Below are 5,988 nucleotides of genomic sequence, written 5' to 3' on the forward strand. Positions count from 1 at the left end.
AGGTGGGGGCGCAGCCCCTCCCCTTCCCCTATATATACTTGAGGTTTGGGCTGCCCAAGACACACGAGTTCCTCTCCTTCTTGGCGCAGCCCTACCCCTCTCCCTTCTCGTCTCTTGCGGTGCTTGGCGAAGCCCTGCTGGAGTACCATGCTCCTCCACCACCACCATGCCGTTGTGCTGCTACTGGATGGAGTCTTCCTCAACCTCTCCCTCTCTCCTTGCTGGATCAAGGCATGGGAGACGTCACCGGGCTGTACGTGTGTTGAACGCGGAGGTGCCGTCCGTTCGGCACTAGGATCTCCGGTGATTTGGATCACGACGAGTACGACTCCTTCAACCCCGTTCTCTTGAACGCTTCCGCTTAGCGATCTACAAGGGTATGTAGATGCACTCTCCTTCCCCTCGTTGCTGGTTTCTCCATAGATAGATCTTGGTGACACGTAGGAAATTTTTTGAATTTCTGCTACGTTCCCCAACAGTGGCATCATGAGCTAGGTCTATTGCGTAGATTCTATGCACGAGTAGAACACAAAGCAGTTGTGGGCGTTGATTTTGTCAATTTACTTGCCATTACTAGTCTTATCTTGATTCTGCGGCATTGTGGGATGAAGCGGCCCGGACCGACCTTACACGTACTCTTACGTGAGACTGGTTCCACCGACTGACATGCACTAGTTGTATAAGGTGGCTAGCGGGTGTCTGTCTCTCCCACTTTAGTCGGATCGGATTCGATGAAAAGGGTCCTTATGAAGGGTAAATAGAAATTGGCAATTCACATTGTGGTTTTGGCGTAGGTAAGAAACGTTCTTGCCAGAAACCTATAGCAGCCACGTAAAAACTTGCAACAACAATTAGAGGACGTCTAACTTGTTTTTGCAGCAAGTGTTTTGTGATGTGATATGGCCAAAGGATGTGATGAATGATATATATGTGATGTATGAGATCATGTTCTTGTAATAGGAATCACGACTTGCATGTCGATGAGTATGACAACCGGCAGGAGCCATAGGAGTTGTCTTTATTTATTATATGACATGCGTGTCATTGAACAACACCATGTAATTACTTTACTTTATTGCTAACCGTTAGCTGTAGTAGTAGAAGTAATAGTTGGCGAGACAACTTAATGAAGACACGATGATGGAGATCATGGTGTCATGCCGGTGATGATGATGATCATGGAGCCCCGAAGATGGAGATCAAAAGGAGCAAAGTGATGATGGCCATATCATGTCACTATTTGATTGCATGTGATGTTTATCATGTTTTTACATCTTATTTGCTTAGAACGACGGTAGTAAATAAGATGATCCCTCATTAAAATTTCAAGAAAGTGTTCCCCCTAACTGTGCACCGTTGCGAAAGTTCGTCGTTTCGAAGCACCACGTGATGATCGGGTGTGATAGATTCTAAGATTCACATACAACGGGTGTAAGACAGATTTACACATGCGAAACACTTAGGTTGACTTGACGAGCCTAGCATGTACAGGCATGGCCTCGGAACACAAGAGACCGAAAGGTCGAGCATGAGTCGTATGGTAGATACGATCAACATGAAGATGTTCACCGATGATGACTAGTCCGTCTCACATGATTATCGGACACGGCCTAGTTGACTCGGATCATATAATCACTTAGATGACTAGAGGGATGTCTATCTGAGTGGGAGTTCATAAGATGAACTTAATTATCCTGAACATAGTCAAAAGGTCTTCGCAAATTATGTCGTGGCTCGCGCTTTAGTTCTACTGTTTAGATATGTTCCTAGAGAAAATTTAGTTGAAAGTTGATAGTAGCAATTATGCGGACTAGGTCCGTAAACTGAGGATTGTCCTCATTGCTTCATAGAAGGCTTATGTCCTTAATGCACCGCTCAGTGTGCTGAACCTCGAATATCGTCTGTGGATGTTACGAACATCTGACATACACATTTTGATAACTACGTGATAGTTCAGTTAAACGGTTTAGAGTTGAGGCACCAAAGACGTTTTGAAACGTCGCGAAACATATGAGATGTTTCGAGGGCTGAAATTGGGATTTCAGGCTCGTGCCCACGTCAAGAGGTATAAAAACTTCGACGATTTTCTTATCCTGCAAACTAAGGGAGAAAAGCTCAATTGTTGAGCTTGTGCTCAGATTGTCTGAGTACAACAATCATTTGAATCGAGTGGGAGTTGATCTTCCAGATGAGATAGTGATGTTTCTCCGAAGTCATTACCACCAAGCTGCTAGAGCTTCGTGATGAACTATAATATATCAGGGACATATATGATGATCTTTGAGATATTCGCGATGTTTGACACCACAAAAGTAGAAATCAAGAAGGAGCATCAATTGTTGATGGTTGGTGAAACCACTAGTTTCAAGAAGGGCAAGGGAAAGAAGGGATACTTCACGAAACGGCAAATCAGCTGCTGCTTTAGTGAAGAAACCCAAGGTTGAACCCAAACCCGAGACTAAGTGCTTCTGTAATAAGGGGAACAGCCACTGGAGCAGAATTACCCTAGATACTTGGTAGATGAGAAGGCTGGCAAGGTCGATAGAAGTATATTGGATATACATTGTGTTAATATGTACTTTACTAGTACTCCTAGTAGCACCATGGTATTAGATACCGGTTCGGTTGCTAAGTGTTAGTAAACTCGAAATAAAAGGCTGCGGAGTAAACGGAGACTAGCTAAAGGTGAGCTGGCGATATGTGTTGGAAGTTTTTCCCAAGCTTGATGTGATCAAGCATCGCACGCTCCCTCTACCATCGAGATTGGTGTTTGCGTTGAGCATAGACATGATTGGATTATGTCTATCGCAATACGGTTATTCATTTAAGGAGAATAATGGTTACTCTGTTTATTTGAATAATACCTTCAATGGTCTTGCACCTAAAATGAATGGTTTATTGAATCTCGATCGTAGTGATACACATGTTCATGCCAAAAGATATAAGATAGTAATGATAGTACCACCTACTTGTGGCACTACCACGTAAGTCATATCAGTATAAAACGCATGAAGAAGCTCCATGTTGATGGATCTTTGGGCTCACTCGTTTTTGAAAAGTTTGAGACATGTGAACCATGTCTATTGGTGTATATGCATGAAGAAACTCCATGCAAATGGACCATTTGGACTCACTTGATTTTGAATCACTTGAGACATGCAAATCATACCACATGGGCAAGATGACTGAAAGCCTCGTTTTCAGTAAAATGGAACTAGAAAGCAACTTGTTGGAAGTAATACATTTTGATGTGTGCAGACCAATGAGTGTTGAGGCGTGTAGTGGATATCGTTATGTTCTTACTTCACAGATGATTTGAGTAGATGTTGAGTATATTTACTTGATGAATCATGAGTCTGAATTATTGAAAGGTTCAAGTAATTTCAGGATGAAGTTGAAAGATCACCGTGACAAGAGGATAAAATATCTATGATATGATCATAGAGATGAATATCTGAATTACGAGTTTGGCACAGAATTAAGACATTGTGGAAATTGTTTCACAACTAATACAGCCTGGAACACCATAGTGTGATGGTGTGTCCGAACATCATAACTGCACCCTATTGGATATGATCCATACCATGATGTCTCTTATCGAATTACCACGATAGTTTGTGGGTTAGGCATTAGAGACAACCACATTCACTTTAAATAGGGCACCACGTAATTCTGATGAGATGACACCGTATGAACTATGGTTTAGAGAAACCTAAGCTATCATTTCTTAAAAGTTTGGGGCTGCGACGCTTATGTGAAAAAGTTTCAGGCTGATAAGCTCGAACCCAAAGCGGATAAATGCATCTTCATAGGACAACCAAAAACAGTTGGGTATACCTCCTGTCTCAGATCCGAAAGCAATAAGGGATTGTTTCTAGAATCGGGTCCTTTCTCGAGGAAAAAGTTTCTCTCAAAACAATTGAGTGGGAGGATGGTGGAGACTTGATGAGGTTATTGAACCGTCTCTTCAACTAGTGTGTGGCAGGGCACAGGGAGTTGTTCCTGTGGCACCTACACCAATTGAAGTGGAAGCTTATGATAGTGATCATGAAACTTCAGATCAAGTCACTACCAAACCTCGTGGGATGACAAGGATGCGTACTACTTCAGAGTGGTACGTAATCCTGTCTTGGAAGTCATGCTGCTAGACAACAATGAACCTACGAGCTATGGAGAAGCGATGGTGGGCCTGGATTCCAAAACGGCTCGAGGCCATATAATCCGAGAGAGGATCCATATATGAAAACAAAGTGTAGACTTTGGAAGAACTACTTGATGGTCGTAAGGCTGTTAGGTACGTATGGATTTTAAAAGGAAGATGGACAATGATGGTAAGTATCACCATTAAGAAAGCTCGACTTGTCGTTAAGATGTTTTCCGACAAGTTCAAGGAGACTTTCTCACTCATAGCAATGCTAAGAGTCTGTTGGAATTATATTAGCGATTACTGCATTATTTATGAAATCTTGCAGATAGGATGTCAAAACATTGTTTCCTCGACAATTTTCTTGAGGAAAGGTTATATGTGATACAACCGGAAGGTTTTGTCAATCCTGAAAGATGCTAATGAGTATGCAAAGCTCCAGCAATCCTTCAAAGGACTGGAGTAAGCATCTCGGAGTTGGAATGTATGCTTTGATGAGATGATCAAAGATTTTGGGTGTATACAAAGTTTATGAGAAACTTGTATTTCCAAAGAAGTGAGTGGGAGCACTATAGAATTTCTGATGAATATATGTTGTTGACATATTGTTGATCGGAAATGACGCAGAATTTCTGGAAAGCATATGGGGTTATTTGGAAAGTGTTTTTCAATGGAAAGCCTAGATTAAGCTACTTGAACCTTGAGCATCAAGATCTATAAGGATAGATCAAAACGCTTAATGGTACTTTCAAATGAGCACATACCTTGAAATGATCTTGAAGGTGTTCAAGATGGATCAGTCAAAGAAGGAGTTCTTGCCAGAGTTGTAAGGTATGAAGTTAAGACTTAAAGCTCGACCACGCCAGAAGAAAGAGGAAGGACGAAGGTCGTCCCCTATGCTTTTGTCATAGGCTCTATACGATATGCCATGCTGAGTACCGCACCTGACGTGTGCCTTGCCACATATCTGGCAAGAGGGTACAAAGGTAATCTAGGAGTAGATCACCAGATAGCGGTCTAAATTATCCTGAGAGGAATGAGGATATGTTTCTCGGTTATGGAGGTGATAAAGAGTTCGACGTAAAGAGTTACGTCGATGCAAGCTTAACACCTATTCGGATAGCTCTGAGTAGAGATACCGGATACGTATAATGGAGCAACGATTTAGAATAGCTCCAAGTAGAAAAGTTATTTGAAATGGCTCCAAATGTAGCGTAGTAGTTGCATCTACAAGATGACATAGAAATTTGCGAAGTACATACGGATCTGAATGTTGCAGACCCGTTGACTGAAACCTCTCTCACAAGCATAACATGATCAAACCCAGAACTCTTTGGGTGTTAGTCACATGGGGATGTGACCTTGAGTGTTAATCACATATTGATGTGAACTGGATTATTAACTCTAGTGCAAGTGGGAGATTGTTGGAAATATGCCCTAGAGACAATAATAAATTGGTTATTATTATATTTCCTTGTTCATGATAATCGTTTATTATCCATGCTAGAATTGTATTGATAGGAAACTCAGATACATGTGTGGATACATAGACAACACTATGTCCCTAGTAAGCCTCTAGTTGACTAGCTCGTTGATCAATAGATGGTTACGGTTTCCTGACCATGGACATTGGATGTCGTTGATAACGGGATCACATCATTAGGAGAATGATGTGATGGACAAGACCCAATCCTAAGCCTAGCACAAGATCATGTAGTTCGTATGCTAAAGCTTTTCTAATGTCAAGTATCATTTCCTTAGACCATGAGATTGTGCAACTCCCGGATACCGTAGGAGTGCTTTGGGTGTGCCAAACGTCACAACGTAACTGGGTGTCTATAAAG

Source organism: Triticum dicoccoides, chromosome 7A (genome assembly GCF_002162155.2).
Source record: "Triticum dicoccoides isolate Atlit2015 ecotype Zavitan chromosome 7A, WEW_v2.0, whole genome shotgun sequence".
NCBI classification, from domain to species: domain Eukaryota; kingdom Viridiplantae; phylum Streptophyta; class Magnoliopsida; order Poales; family Poaceae; genus Triticum; species Triticum dicoccoides.